The sequence below is a fragment of the Giraffa tippelskirchi genome, chromosome 3 (genome assembly GCF_054371585.1).
Source record: "Giraffa tippelskirchi isolate mGirTip1 chromosome 3, T2T-mGirTip1v1.2.pri, whole genome shotgun sequence".
In the NCBI taxonomy this organism is placed as follows: Eukaryota; Metazoa; Chordata; class Mammalia; order Artiodactyla; family Giraffidae; genus Giraffa; species Giraffa tippelskirchi.
Genome location: NC_137277.1, coordinates 188,779,867 through 188,796,865, shown reverse-complemented (window position 1 = coordinate 188,796,865; position 16,999 = coordinate 188,779,867).

The window sequence follows — 16,999 nt, the reverse complement described above, 5'->3', positions numbered from 1 at the left end:
TAAAAACCATGAGTTAAGAGTTAAAAGCAGTACTCTCTAATCCACTCCCTCTGACTAGTTTTGAAGCAGAGACTAGACTTTAAATTTATTCATTCCAAACAACAGATGGCTTGCTTCTTCCCCCCCACCACACTCCCTCTCTCGGTGGTGGCAAGGCTTTTGGGAGGGTTCAGAGGCAGAGCTGAGAACACCTGGACTAAAGCCATGAAACCTCCAGGTTCCAGCACTAGGCTTCCCATTCACACACTCTCCATTTGCCTCTTTGCCTGCAACCCTTCCATGCGGTGAGCAAATTGATTTTGTTAAAAAAAAGTCCATTGGAGGCCTTTCAGTATCAAAAGTCCTCCATTGGTTTCTCATGTTCCCTAGGACAATGTCTGAAGCCCAGGCATGGCCAGCAGCATCCTCAGATGGCAGCGTGCCTTCCTCTTCAGCCCCGTCTCTTTGTCTGTGCCCTGCCATTCAGCTCCAGCAGTATTATGTGACCCTCAATTTCTAGAAAACACCAAGCCCTTTTCTGCCTGGGATGGTGCTCACATAGCCTCCCCTCCTCAGAACACCCTGCTCTGCCATCCCCTCCCGGCTTCCCGCCCTTCTCGGTTGCCCCTGACCCCAGTTTGGCACACCTCTTCCATTTATTACATCTTTTGGAGAATCTTGTCTGACGCGTCTATAACACTGGTCTCTTCCATCTTCATTTCTGCCTCTCAGATTTCTGTTGTAGCACATGAAATACTGTTTGAGAGTATTTGCTTATATGACATGGTGATTAAGGCTGTGGATTTCAAATTCCAGTTGTGCCACTTGCTTGTATTAAAAAACACCCCCCCACCTCCCCACCCCCCGCCCCATCGCAAGGTGTGAATTAAATAGGTTAAAAGCACTTGGAACATTGCTGGCACAGAACTGAGTGGTCATTAAGTGCTGGCTATTGTTTTCTTTTCTCTTCCTTGCTTCTCAAAATACTTTCTTTCTTGCCTTGGATTCTAGGAATCTCTGAGAAAACAATAATGATAGTTCAAACATCTATAATCTCTACCTTTAGAGGACTTTTTTTGTCTAGTTAGGTGAATAGGCATTAAATCAACAATTTCACAGCTAAGCAGAGAACTGCAATGTTGATGGGCATGGTAAATAAGGAGTGTAGGTGCCATGAAAGCATATGCATGAATGCTAAGTCGCTTCAGTCGTGTCCGACTCTGTGCAACCCAAGGACTGTAGCCCGCCAGGCTCCTCTGTCCATGGGATTCTCCAGATGAGAACACTGGAGTGGGTTACCATGCCCTCATCCAGGGGATCTTCCCAGCCCAGGGATCGAACCCGTGTCTCTTACGTCTCCTACATTGGCAGTTGGCAGGCAGATTCTTTGCCACTAGCCCCACCTATATATGAAAGCACATACCTTAGAGAAATTAAACTATGTGAGGGCTGGTGTGGGATGTGGTAGGCAGAAAGGTGGAGTTCCAAAGACGTCCAGGTCCTCATCCCAGAGCCTGTGAGTATGCTACCTTACATGGGAAAAAGGGCTTTACAAATGTGATTAAGTTAAGAATCTTGAGATGGAGAGCTAGTTCTGGATTATCCTGATGGACCCCACGGAATCATAAGGGTTCTTATAGATGAAAAAGGGAGGCAGGGGTCAGAGGGCTGCAGCATGAGAAAGCCTGGCTTGTCCGTTGCTAGCTCTGAAGATGGAGGCAGGGGCCCGGGTTAAGGAACATGGGCGTCCTCTAGAAGCTGGAAAAGGCCAAGAAACGGGTTCTCTCCTAGAGTCTCCAGAAGGAATGCGGTTCAACCAACACCTTGATTTTAGCCCTGCTGCTGCTGCTGCTAAGTCGCTTCAGTCGTGTCCGACTCTGTGCGACCCCATAGACGGCAGCTCACCAGGCTCCGCCGCCCCTGGGATTCTCCAGGCAAGAGTACTGGAGTGGGTTGCCATTTCCTTCTCCAGTGCATGAAAGGGAAAAGTGAAAGTGAAGTCGCTCAGTTGTGTCCAACTCTTAGCGACCCCGTGGACTGTAGCCTACCAAGCTCTTCCATCCATGGGATTTTCCAGGCAAGAGTACTGGAGTGGGGTGCCATTGCCTTCTCCGGATTTTAGCCCAGTGAGGCCTAATTTGGATTCCTGGACCTCCAGGACTATAAGATAATAAATTTGTGGGTTTTTTTTTAAGCCCTCTAAATTTGTGGTCATTTGTTACAGCAGTGACGGGTGGTCAGCTTAACACGTTTTTGGGAGAAAGGGAAGAAGGGAGACAGAGAGGGAGGAGGGAAGGGAAGAGGTTAAACTCTAGATTGAACCAGTTACAGCAGATGATCTCTGGGGTCTGTTACAGCCTAACGGCCTCTGAGGCTGTTGGTGGGAAGAAAAGCTTCAGAAGTCAATATTTACTAAGGGAGTGACTCAGCCACGGTGCTATGATTTGCACTGCTTTATTACAAATCATCTTCAGCCTTCATTTTAAAACTCTCAAAATCAAACACAGGCTGGCCCCAGAGCTCTTGCAAACATATGGAATGAAGATCCCCATGGACACAATGGAAACATTTTAAATGTAGATTAATATTTTAATATGAGCTTGACTCCAGCAGATTAATCTTCTGTGCTGCAGAGCAGACGGTGGGGGAAACTGGCATTGGTTTGGGGCGGGGTTGGCCCAGTGATGTCTGTTCTCAGAGGCAACACAGTGTCCTGCCTGCCTGACGGTGGTTAAAACAGGATGCAGCCAGGGTGAACTTTGTTCCAGGGTAGGCCGGCAAAGGAGGGGATACTGTCCAAGTACAGAGATGGCTGCTCTGTGACAGGATGTCCTGGAAAATGACCCACCTTCTTGGGGCTGGTTTCATCTAGTTGTAAAATATTCTCTCCAATAATCTGTGTGAATCAAAAAACCCACATGGCTTCTAGTTTTATCTCCTCAGCCAGTGATTAATGAAACTTTTTAAAAGTGCCACATTAAATGGCACTTTAAAAATGGCACCAAAAAATCTAGTTTCATTTCCTTTGCTCTGAATATCAAGCAATAACTTCAAAGTTTTCCAACATGAAGCATTTTTCTTATACTTTTGTTTAAATGTTACTATTTCTTTCATTGGAGGACAGAGGTTTTCCAGGGCTGTGTTGGTTTCTGCCATACAACAGTGCGCATCAGCCATAAGGAAACACAGGTCCCCTCCTTCTTGAAGCTCCATCCCACCCCCTCCCCTTTATCCCATCCCTTGATGCCATCGCAGGCACCGAGCTGAGCCCCCTGTGTTATGCAGCGCTTGCCGCCAGCTGCCCCTTTTGCACACGCTGATGCACAGATTTCAGTGCTTCTCTCTGAATGTGTCCCACGCTCTCCTTCTGCGGTGTCCAGAAGTCCATCCTCCACATCTGCGTCTCTATTCCGGCCCTGCAGGTTCATCAGGACCGTTTTTCTGGATCCCATGTATATATATAAGTGCTAATATACAATATTTTTCTCTTTCTGACTTACTTCACCCTGTAAAACAGGCTCCAGATTCATCCACCTCAGTTCAACTGACAAATTTCTCTCTTTATGCAAGTGAAAGTGTTAGTCGCCCCCAGTCGTGTCTGACTCTCTGCGACCCCATGGACTGCGGTCCGCCAGGCTCCTCTGTCCATGGAATTCTCCAGGCAAGCATACTGGTGTAGGTAGCCATTCCTTTCTCCAGGGGACCTTTCTGACCCAGGGACCGAGCCCGGGTATTCTGCATTCAGGCAGATTTTTTACTGTCTGAGCCACCAGGGAAGCCCCCTCCTTTTTCAGTTTAGTTCAGTCACTCAATTGTGTCCGACTCTTTGCGACCCCACTGACTGCAGCATGCCAGGCGTCCCTGTCCATCACCAACTCCTGGAGTTTACTCAAACTCATGTCCATGGAGTCGGTGATGCCATCCAACCATCTCATCCTCTGTCATCCCCTTCTCCTCCCACCTTCAATCTTTCCCAGTATCAGGGTCTTTTCCAATGAGTCAGTTCTTTGCATCAGGTGGCCAAAGTATTGGAGCTTCAACTTCACCATCAGTCCTTCCAATGAATATTCAGGACTGATTTCCTTCAAGATGGACTCATTGGATCTCCTTGCAGTCCAAGGGACTCTCAAGAGTCTTCTCCAACACCACAGTTCAAAAGCATCAATTCTTCAGCACTCAGCTTTCTTTATAGTGCAACTCTCACATCCATACATGACTACTGGAAAAACCATAGCTTTGACTAGACGGACCTTTGTTGACAAAGTAATATCTCTGCTTTTTAATATGCTGTCTAGGTTGCTCATAACTTTTTTCCAAAGAGCAAGTGTCTTTTAATTTCATGGCTGCAGTCACCATCTGCAGTGATTCTGGAGCCCCCCAAAATAAAGTCTCTCACTGTTTCCATTGTTTTCCCATCCATTTGCATGAACTAATGAGACCAGATGCTATGATCTTAGTTTTCTGAATGTTGCGTTTTAAGCCAGCTTTTTCACTCTCCTCTTTCACTTTCATCAAGAGGCTCTTTAGTTCTTCTTCACTTTCTGCCATAAGGGTGGTGTCATCCGCATATCTGAGGTTATTGATATTTCTCCCAGCAATCTTGTTTCCAGCTTGTGCTTCATGCAGTCCAGCATTTCTCATGATGTACTCTGCATACAACTTAAATAAGCAGGGTGACAATATGCAGTCTTGACGTAACCCTTTCCCTATTTGGAACCAGTCTGTTGTTCCATGTCCAGTTCTAACTGTTGCTTCCTGACCTGCATACAGGTTTCTCAAGAGGCAGGTTAAGTGGTCTGGTATTCCCATCTCTTGTAGAGTTTTCCACAGTTTATTGTGATCCACACAGTCAAAGGTTTTGGCATAGTCAATAAAGCAGAAATAGATGTTTTTCTGGAACTCTCTTGCTTTTTCGATGATCCAGCGGATATTGGCAATTTGATCTCTGGTTCCTCTGCCTTTTCTAAAACCAGCTTGAACATCTGGAAGTTCACGGTTCATGTACTGTCGAAGTCTGGCTTGGAGAATTTTGAGTATTATTTTGCTAGCCTATGACGTGAGTGCAATTGTGCGGTAGTTTGAGCATTCTTTGGCACTGCCTTTCTTTGGGATTGGAATGAAAATGACCTTTTTCAGTCCTGTGGCCACTGCTGAAGTTTCCAAATTTGCTGGCATATTGAGTGCAGCACTTTCATAGCATCAACTTTTAGGATTTGAAATAGCTCAACTGGAATTCCAACACATCCACTAGCTATGTTCGCAGTGATGCTTCCTAAGGCCCACTTGACTTTGCATTCCAAGATGTCTGGCTCTAGGTGAGTGATCACACCATCGTGGTTACCTGTGTCATGAAGATCTTTTTTTGTATAGTTCTTCTGTGTATTCTTGCATCTCTTCTTAATATCTTCTGCTTCTGTTAGGTCCATACCATTTCTGTCCTTTATTGTGCCCATCTTTGCATGAAATGTTCCCTTGGTATCTCTAATTTTCTTGAGATCTCTAGTCTTTCCTATTCTATTGTTTTCCTCTATTTCTTTGCACTGATTGCTGAGGAAGGCTTTCTTATCTCTCCTTGCTATTCTTTGGAACTCTGCATTCAAATGGGTATATCTTTCCTTTTCTCCTTTGCCTTTCACCTCTCTTCTTTTCCCAGCTATTTGTAAGGCCTCCTCAGACAACCATTTTGCCTTTTTGCATTCCTTTTTCTTGGGGATGGTCATGATCCCTGCCTCGTGTACAATGTCACGAACCTCTGTCCATAGTTCTTCAGGCACTCTGTCTACCAGATCTAATCCCTTGAATCTATTTGTCACTTCCACTGTTTATGTCTCAGTAATATCCCATTGGCTTCCCTGGTGGCTCAGTGGTAAAGAATTTGCCTGCCAATGCAGGCGACACAGGTTCGATACCTGGGTCAGGAAGATATCCTGGAGAAGGAAATGGCAACCCACTTCAGCATTTTCACCTGGGAAATCCCATGAACAGAGGAGCCTGGCAGGCTACAGTTGATGGGTTTGCAAAAGAGTCGTACACGACTTAGTGACCAAACAACAACAATAATTTCCATTGTTTATAAGTGTTATTTGATTTTACTTTATTCAATACCCTTAGTACCTGCCTTAAAAAATAAAATTAAATAAAACTTCTCTCCAATGAAAACAAAAATGCCCCCCACCCTCAGAGTTCTCTCTCTTTGCATCAACAAAATTGCTCTCTGGATGAAAACACCCCATCGCTATGCTTTACCCGTGTTTGCTTTGCCGTGAATGCTCCTGCCCATGTGGGGAACTCAGGTAGTGACCACTGTACCTCCGTCAGGTATTAGACTTCGAGTCTCCTCCGAGAGACCACCCTTGACTGGTCTGACTTAACACAGTCATTCTGTCATATCTAACATTGTCACAGTGGGAATAATTCTGTTTGCTGATTTACCTGTGATCTCTCTCTCTCTTGCTTCCTCTCCCCTCTCCACACCCTACTAGAATGCCAGCCCCTTACAGCAGGGACCTCATCCCTTTTGGATGCTGCTGTGTCCTTAACGCCTTCAACAAGTCTTATTCTTACCCGCTAATCACATTCCCCTGTCTCAACCACCAAGTCATGGGATGAACCGTGTCCCACAAAAAACTCATATGTTTAAGTCCTAACCCCTGTACTTCAAAATATAACAGCGCTTGGAGGTAGGGTGTTTTTTTTTTAATAGCTCTGGTTTTATTTTTTAAATTAATTTTGATTGGAGTATAGTTGCTTTACAATGTTGTGCTGGTTTCTACTGTACAGCAAAGTGAATCAGCTATGCATATACATGTATCCCCTCTTTTGGAGATTTCCTTCCCATTTAGTTCAGTTCAGTTCAGTCGCTCAGTCTTGTCTAACTCTTTGCGACCCCATGGACCGCAGCACTCCAGGCCTCCCTGTCCATCACCAACTCCTGGATTCCACCCAAACTCATGTCCATCGAGTCGGCGATGCCATCCAGCCATCTCACCCTCTGTCGTCCCCTTCTCCTCCTGCCCCCAGTCCTTCCCAGCATCAGGGTCTTTTCCCGTGAGTCAGCTCTTCGCATCAGGTGACCACCACTAATGAGCACTGAGTAAAGTTAGAGCTGCACAGGAGGTTCTCATTAGTTGCCTATTTTGTGCAAGTGAAGTGAAAGTCGCTCAGTCATGTCCGACTCTTTGCGACCCCGTGGACTATACAGTCCATGAAATTCTCCAGGCCAGAGTACTGGAGTGGGTAGCCTTTCCCTTCTCTAGGGGATCTTCCCAACCCAGGGATCAAACCGGAGTCTCCTGCATTGCAGGCGGATTCTTTACCATCTGACCCACCAGGGAAGCCCAAGAATACTGCAGTGGGTAACCTATCCCTTCTCCAGCGGATCTTCCCAACCCAGGAATCGAACTGGCGTCTCCTACATTGCAGGCAGATTCTTTACCCACTGAGCTGTCAGGAAGCCCTATCCACTTTATACATGGTATCAATAGTGTGCATATGTCCATCCCAATCTCCCGGTTCATCCCACCACTCCCTTCTCCCCCTGTCCATGCATTTGTTGTCTACATGCTTGACTCTACTTCCGTTCTGCAGGTAAGATCATCTATACGATTTTTCTAGATTCCACATATACACATTAATATATGATATTTGTTTTTCTCTTTCTGGCTTGCTTCATGCTATATGACAGTCTGTAAGACCATCTACATCGGAGATGAGGGCCTCAATGTGATTAAATTAAGAAGAGATCATTAGGATGGGCCCCATTCCGGTATGGATGATGTCCTTGTAAGAAGAGGAAATTAGGACACAGCCACACACAGAGGGAAGACCAGAGAGGACACGGGGAGAAGACGGCCACCCACAAGCCAAGGAGAAAGGCCAGGAACAGATCCTCCCTTCCCGGCCTCCAGAAGGACCCTGCCAATCCCCGGACCTCACCCTGATCTTCTAGTCTTCAAAATTGTGGGAAAAAAAATTTCAATTGTTCAGTCCGCAGTCTGTGCTCCTTTGTCACAGCAGCTGTAGAACACCAATACATATCGCCACAAAGAGAGCCAGGAACTTGCAAGAAAATGCTAGACGGAGTGTCTGTGACAAGTTGCTTTTTATCAGTTAAGTTGCTAGCAGGAAATTTGCAGCACACTCCCATTGGATAATTGGAGGTGAATTTAAGAAAAGGACTATTTGGGGACTTCCCTGGTGGTCTAATGGCTAAGACACCATACTCCCAATGTAGGGGCCCCGGGTTCAATCCCTGCTTGGGGATCTAGATGCTATACATCACAACTAAAAGATCCCACATACTGCAACTAAGACCCAGCAGAGCCAAATAAATAATAAAACTTGTTTAAAAAATTAAAGGACTATTTGTAGAGATGTGGGCAGGGTAGGAAGCAGCATAAGGGAGACTTATGCTGGGGCCAGAACCTGTAGGCTGTCAGGGAGAGGGCAGGGAACAGTTAGCAGGAGCCCAAAGAGAGAGAACATTCCATGCAGACGTTGTCTGAATCAAAGCTATGACCTTTGGAGACCAGCCAGCTGGCGTGAAACTGCCTGGAAGGGGCAGGAAACAGCTATCTCTACTTTCTTCCCTCCCTAGTCGGCTCAGGCACAAAAATGGCAGAACTCACAGAGGAGTCCATGTGGTCCAGCCTTCTGGGACAGAGGGAAGGGTGGAGAGTAGGTCTGGAGCGCCAAATGGAAGATTGCAGCATCACACCCTCTTTCCTCTCTTGCTGGTCAAACATTCCTCTTCTACTCATTAACTCCTGCTGAGAAATGAAGCAAAGCCACTCTTATCTTCACCTCCTGCAGGCTAAGAATGTCATTTCTTTTTTTTTTTTTTTATTGAATTATAGTTGACTTCAGTTCAGTTCCGTCACTCAGTCGTGTCTGACTGTTTGCGACCCTATGGACTGCAACATGCCAGGCCTCCCTGTCCATCACCAACTCCCGGAGCTTACTCAAACTCATGCCCATTGAGTTGCAACATGCCAGGCCTCCCTGTCCATCACCAACTCCCGGAGCTTACTCAAACTCATGCCCATTGAGTCAGTGATGCCATCCAACCATCTCATCCTCTGTTGTCCCCTTCTCCTCCCGCCTTCAATCTTTCCCAGCATCAAGATCTTTTCCAATGAGTCTGTTCTTCGCATCAGGTAACCAAAGTATTGGAGTTTCAGCTTCAGCATCAGTCCTTCCAATGAACCCCCAGGACTGATCGCCTTTAGGATGGACTGGTTGGCTCTCCTTGCTGTCCAAGGACTCTCAAGAGTCTTTGTCCAACACCACAGTTCAAAAGCATCAATTCTTCTGGGCTCAGCTTTCTTTATAGTCCAACTCTCACATCCATACATGACCACTGGAAAAACCATAGCTTTGACTAGACAGACCTTTGTTGGCAAAGTAATGTCTCTGCTTTTTAATATGCTGTCTAGGTTGGTCATAACTTTCCCTCCAAGGAGTAAGCGTCTTTTAGTTTAATGGCTGCAATCACCATCTGCAATGATTTTGGAGCCCAAAAAAATAAAGTCAGCCACTGTTTCCACTGTTTCCCCATCTATTTCCCATGAAGTGATGGGACCGGATGCCATGATCTTAGTTTTCTGAATGTTGAGCTTTAAGCCTTTTTCACTCTCCTCTTTCACTTTCATCAAGAGGCACTTTAGTTTTTCTTCACTTTCTGCCATAAGGGTGGTGTCATCTGCATATCTGAGGTTAGTGATATTTCTCCCAGCAATCTTGATTTCAGCTTGTGCTTCATCCAGCCCAGCATTTCTCATGATGTACTCTGCATATAAGTTAAATAAGCAGGGTGACAATATGCAGCCTTGATGTACTCCTTTCCCGATTTGGAACCAATTGGCTTACAATGTTGACTTACAATTTATTAATTTCTGCTGTATATCAAAATGATTCAGTTATACAAGGAATGTCATTTATGAGCAATGTTTTCAATATAGAATTCCGTGGAAGATCCCCAAATGAGTCTATATATTGAGCTTTACCCACACGTTCTTGAGAACCTGAGAACTCATCCTCAAGAAGGGCAGCACAGTCTTAGCCCCTGCATCACACGGAACTGAGTCCCTAAATATTTACACTACAGACTTCTTGGTTTCCCCACTGAGAAGATTGTCCTCCCAAGTCTTTCTCAGGCAAGATTCTTCTCCTGCAAGTTTGGTGTAAGATGCTTCAAAAATACTCACTTTTCAATGCCCAGGAAGACTCAGAAATAGAAAGAGTGGGTGGCTAGTATTTACTGAACACCTATTAGGTGTCAGATGGTTAACTAGCTTAATCCTTGCAAGACTTACAAAGTAGTGTTATTTATCCCTACTTTACTTGCAAGAGTTATGAAATCGTGTTATTCATCCCTGCTTTACAGATGAAGAAAAAGACTGAGAAGAGTAACTCATGCAAGGTCACACAGCCAGCAAGTCAGCAGAGCTGGGATGAGAACTCTGGGATGGGTCACCCCATATTCTGTGTCCTTTCCACTAAACCAGATGCTTTCCAATCGAATGAAATGGCTCCAAAAAGAGCAAAGAGGTGAGATAAGAAGCTCAAAATAACAATAATGCCAGACACATACTATTTCTCATCTGCCTGGTGCTCCAATTCACATGAGTTATCCCGTTAAATCCTCAAAACCACCCTCACAAGGTGTGTGCTGTTATCTCCATGTTGAAGATGGACCTTTGAGGTGCTGACCCAGGTGAATTATGGCTCACCGTCCAAACCCCAGGAGGCTCAACTCTGGAGGCCAAGCTCTTCATGAGAATTATAACTACAAATAATGGAATTTGATGCACAAAGATTTAGGAGATGGTTGGAGAAGGAAGGACCCTCAGTGCATAGAGACTGCAACCTGCAGAGGGTAATCTTGCTGCTTTGCTCAGAGTGAGAGTGGGGAGGGAAGGTGAGGCAACAGTTGCTCGGGGAACCTTCGAGAAAGAACCTGTTATCTCAGTTTTCAGGAAGACTAGAGGATATTCATTGGAAGGAATGAATGCTGCTGCTGCTAAGTCATTTCAGTCGTGTCCGACTCTGTGCGACCCCACAGACGCAGGCCCCACCAGGCTGCGCCGTCCCTGGGATTCTTCAGGTAAGAACACTGGAGTGGGTTGCCATTTCCTTCTCCAATGCATGAAATTGAAGTCACTCAGTCGTGCCGGACTCTTCGTGACCCCACGGACTGCAGCCCACCAGGCTCCTCCGTCCATGGGGTTTTCCAGGTGAGAGTACTGGAATGGGGTGCCGTTGCCTTCTCCGTGGCACTGGATGGGCGGGATTCAAATCCAGGTGTGTCATTTATTACAATAGTGAACGAACTGCTTCACCTCAAAGAGTTTCAGTGTTCCAGGCTATCAAAGGAACATAAAATTACCTACCACACAGGATTGTTTCAGGGATTCAATGATTTGTTCCTTTATGTGATTTGGGCTCATTTCCGCTTTTCCCTCATTCCTAAGACCAGCAAAGCCAAGTTCTGGGTCTGGGCCAGCCATGTGACTGCTGTCCTTCTCCCTGAGTACATCTCACTCCCATGAAGTCCTTTCTTGCCCTCTAAACAGCTGGCCAAAGATGAGTCACTGGCAGAGGAGACTGTATCTCAGAGGATAAAGATGGAAGAGCTTTCCAGGAAGAAAAAATAGCCCATGTTCAGAAGGAAGAGCAAAGAGAAGTAATGGACTATGGAATAAGTGAGGAGGGCAAGTTGTCTGAGGGGCTCTGAAGCCTGCAGAATATGGCAAACCCAAGAGCTGAGGCTGCAAGATAGATTGGAATCTGGTTTTGAATGGCCAGGCTCTCATTGTTTATCTGCCAAACTCCTACTTATCCTCCAAGACCCAACCCAAAGAATGAAAAACAGAACTAGTTATATATGAATCTGAAGTATTCAGAATGGAGTCGTCCCAAGAGCTGGAGTTAACAGGGAGTTTGCGACCGGCTTTTGAAAGATCAGACGCTCATGTTATTTACGTGACAAATTATTGTTATTTTTCAGTCGCTGAGTCGTGTCCAGCTCTTTGCAACTGCATGGACTGCAGAACGCCAGGTTCCTCTGTCCTCCACTATTTCCTAGAGTTTGCCATTACCCCCTGTCATCTCTCCCAAATGGCAAAATGTCATCTGTGTGATACCTACTGCAGCTTTCCCAGGCCATCTACCTACTGTCTCTTTTCTCTGCCCCCACCACTCTCCCAATGATATATGCATCATGCGGTGAGAGGTTATTTGTGCGTCTGGCTCCTCTACCAGGAAATATGTCCCCTGGGGCTGTCATTCATCTTCGTATTCTGCATGCCTAACACAAAACCTGTGTGGCAGGCATTGCCAGGGACTTGCTCATTCTTCCCATCTTTCTTTCTAACAGAATCCCAATTTTTGAAAAGCATTCACCTCCCCAGGCTCCTCTGAAGCTCAGGGGCCATGTGACTTGCCTTGGACCAATGAGATCCAAGTCGAATTCTGTGTGATGGGTTTCTAGAAAAAGCCATTGCTTTCCTGATAAAGGGTGCCAGCTGGCTGTTGGCCTTTGGTCCTTCACTTTCAACTGCCCTTATCCCCTCTTCCCACCTGGAACTTCAGACTCTACACCATGAGGTGGAGCAACCATCTTGTGACAAAGAAGATGAAAAAAAAAATCACACTGGGGAAAGCTTAGCAAACGTCTGGAAGGACCTTGAGTCTCATCAAGGACTTCCTTGAACAGCTGCAACAGCCTGGGACTTTCCTCTTTAGGACTGATTGTCAGATGTAGAAATTAAAGCCCACCTTGGTTGATCTATTGGCTAGGATTCTGTTGTGCTGTGCTAAGTCATTTCAGTTGTGTCCGACTCTTTGCGATGCTATGGACTGTAGCCCACCAGGCTCCTCTGTCCATGGGATTCTCCAGGCAAGAACTCTGCAGTGGGTTGCCATGCCCTCCTCCAGGGGATCTTCCTGACCCAGGGATCGAATCTGTGTCTCTTATGTCTCCTGCATTGGTAGGTGGGAAGCCAGGATTCTGCTACATACGGTTAAATGCAATTCTACAGGCTACATCCTGGCACATGTTTAGTGAATTCCGATGATGCACCCGAATGGTCGCATCTGTCCCTGCCCAGCCCAGGCCCCCTGGCCCCCACTGGGCCAACAATGTTGGCTGCATGAGGGTACAACTGTTATGGAATCCTTTTTCTTCTTGGGTTCAAAATTCTCAAAGATTCCCAATATCCTTAGTATGACAAGAACCCTAGGCCTTTCTTCTCTGGAGCACCCTCCCTTCTTAGAAGAGGCTAATTTTGGAGACCATTGCCTACTAGTTGATGAAAACTTGGGGGAAATTTGTCAGACTGTGGTATGGGTATAAACACTGACTTTGGAATCAGTTGGACCATTTGTTTTTTTCTTTCTTTCAACACTTTTTGAGCAACTGGTCTGCCACTGTGGGAGAACTGGGGAAATGAGGGGAGGATATCAGGGGTGGGGGTGGGGATTGAGCAAAAACAGGCCCTCGTCCCAAGGAACTTACAGTTAGTGGAAGAGACAGAGCCTCATTGAATAACAGCACTGATGAATACTTAATAATTAAAGGAGGTAAGTAGCACTAGTGAATGCTGAAACATAATACAAGGATCTGTTCTACTCGGTCTTGATGTTCAGGGAAGACTTCCTGGAAGAGGTGGCATTTCGGCTGACAGCACAGTCACCTGGATTCGAACTTCAATCCTGTCATTTACTAGTCGACATAACCTGGGCGAATCATTTAATCCTCCTAGGTTGCTGTTTCCACAATGAAAACACAGGATTCATAGGATTTACCGCTTTTATTTGTTAGACTCAAAGGAAATAATGCTCATAGTGCCTGGCACACAGGAAGCACTTCTTAGGAAGCTGCTGCTGGGAGTTTGTTTCAGTCCAAGGCCCCAGGCTGTTTCTGCCTGGGGCCAATGTGCTCAGCGTCAGCTCTCATGGTAGAACAGACACGGTTGATCTCCGCCAGTTCAAACCCGTGAGCACTCAGCTCAGGAAATCACGTGCTGGGAGAACCAAGCTCAGGCCAAGGTGAAGGATAATCAAGTCCCCAAGGCTGACCCAGCAAGGTCTCCATCTCCGATCTCCTCTCATCAGCCCCCTCCTCAGGGTCCCTGGCTACCTCAAGGCTTGACTGATGCCAATCTGGGCAGAGGCATGGGGGGTATAGTAACGACCAGTCCCATTGCTACCTGGGGGAGATTCAGAGATGCTGCGCTGTGAGGAGGCCATGAAGAGGAGAAGCACCTCCTCAAGCTTCAGCATCCCTTCCTTGGCACTCGTCCCTGAGGGCTGTGGGCCAGGGCCACACATGCTGGAGAAGCTCAGGTAAACCCACCTCCCTACTTTGAGGGTCAGTTCCCTCACCTGTGAAATAGGTAGTTAGGTGAAATTAGTGGTTCTCAAATTTTGCCGCATGTCAGAATCATCAGGGGGAAAATTAAAAAACCCAGACACCCAGCTGCGCCCCAAACCAACACAGTCAGAACCTTTGAACGGAACTCAGTATGTTTCAAGCTCCCCTGGGATTCTCAGGTGGAGTCAGGTTGAGACCCGGGGGGCTAGACGGCATCCTTCCAGCTCTCACTTCCAGCTGTGTGACCTCAGAGAAGTGACTTGAGACTTCTGTGTTTCCATTGCCTCATCAGTAAAGGGTAATAACAGCACATCCCTCTGGGAGGTGTTAGGAGGACTGAAAGGATTCATTTCTTTAGATCACGGAAGCCAGCAATTGGACACCATGTAAAGCCTCCAGCAGCACCAGCTGGGGGTGGCGGTTGTCCTTCTTGTTCTTTATCCCGTTGTGATCATGATGGAGGCAGAGGAAGAAAAGGAGGAAGAGGGGCTTCTGTGTCTGCTTCCTTCCCCACTATGCCCATGGCTCTCAGCAACAGAGGGAAAATACATTCGACTCTCACTTCCTAAGGGACCCAAGAGACAAGAGACATAGCATTCGAGGTTGCCCCATTAGGACAAGACTTTCCTGGTGGCTCAGATGGTAAGGGGTCTGCTCACAATGCAGGAGATCCAGGTTCGATCCCTGGGCTAGGAAGATCCCTTGGAGAAGGAAATGGCACCCCACTCCAGTGTTCTTGTCCCGGAAAATCCCATGGACAGAGGAGCCAGGCTGGCCACAGTCCATGGGGTCACAAAGAGTCGGACATGACTGAGTGGCTTCACTTTCATTAGGACAAAGAATGGATGAACACAGAGTCGATCAGCTGGGCCTTGATGTTGCATTGCCTGTCATTTTTGGAGGACTGCTAGAAGGCGTCTTATTGTTTTGTTAAGCTTAATTTTTAATAGACTTTTCAAAAGACTTCTTCATACATTAAAAAAACTTTTTTCTGGCCATTCATCATGTGAGAGCTTAGTTCCCTGACCAGAGATCGAACCTGTACCCCCTGCACTGGAATCGCAGTCTTTAACCACTGGATGACCAGGAAAGTCCCTACAAGAGCTCTTAGCACCGAGTCCTAACTTCTCAATTTAATCAGTGAAGATGCTGAGGCACAGAGAGATTAAGTAATTCACCAAAGGTCACGCAGCCTTGGGCCTAGCCAGGAATAAAACCCAGGTGTTTTGTTTTTGTTAATTTGGTCTAGAAGTCATGGAAAAGAAAATCATAACAGTCTATAGCCTCCTCTTGGAGGACAAAATCCGCCAGCATTAATCAGTCCTTTTACTTTGGCAGGGATGCCTTATCTCTTTCCTCTAAGCAGATACACTGCCTGCAGCTGAATGAGCAATCGTGATAATTAATAATAATATTTTGCACTTGGAATTTTCCCCCGGCAGCAGCTGCTCTATAAGCATCTACTCATTCAGCCACACAGTAGCAGCCAATCAATCAGTCTACAGGAGCTCAGGGAGCATCCACTGCCAGCCCTTCGGCCCGCGCTGGACGCTTGGAGGACCCCGCAGTCTAGGAAGCAGTTCCAGTACTCAGAGATCTTGGGTGGGGAGCGGAAATAACCCCCACCACGAGGCTGTCACTGACTGTCACCAGGCCTCTGCAGCATCAGTTTCCATCAGCATGGCCAGAAAAGTCAGATGCCATCCCAGGTGCCTCTGTTTCCTTCATCTGGAGCCAAGGCTGAAGTTCATGCGTGCATGCGTGCTAAGTCGCTTCAGTCGTGTCCAACTCTGTGTGACCCCATGGACTATAGCCCACCAGGCTCCTCTGTCCACGGGATTTTCCAGGCAAGAATACAGGAGTAGGTTGCCATGCCCTCCTCTGGGGATCTTCCCAACCCAGGGATCGAACCTGCGGCTCTTATGCCTCCTACCCTGGCAAGCAGGTTCTTTACCACTAGCACCACCAAAGTTCATAGGCCAAACGTAATCAGCATTCATTCAAGAATAAGGCCAAATAGTGCCGACCATACAAGGGGGGTTAAAGGAGTTAAAGCACGTAACTTTTGGGGAGAAAGTCACACACGCGGTAAGCGCCCCGTGAAGGCCAGCCATTATTGATGTCGGTGTCTGTATCAGCAAGGATCTCACTGAAGAGCTGAACGGAATTCATTCATTCATACCAGGGAGAAACTGTAATGAAGAGACTATTTATGAGATGTGAGCAGGATTAAGGAAAGCCATGAAGGATGGTAAGGGACCACAAGAACAGAAAGCCACTACTATTCCAGGGGACTTCCCTGGTGCTCCAGCGGCTAACCCAGCAAGGGGCAGTTGAGGTGGGGAGGAGGCAAGCAGAGATTAGCCAAAGTTAAACACACCAGTCATTCAATATGGCCGTGTTCCTTTGGCGTGATGATACTATCACGCTGTTAGCCTTGAAATGGTGCAGCTATATTCTCACATGTTCTCCACAACTCAGTTCTTCCTTGAATGTTTTCACTTTTCTGGAGAGCAAAGAACAGAGTACCTGTTATTCATTCTAAAATTCTGGCAATTGATCTTTTTTAAAATATGAAATGAAGTGAAGTCACTCAGTTGTGTCTGACTCTTTGTGACCCCATGGACTGTAGCCTACCAGGCTCCT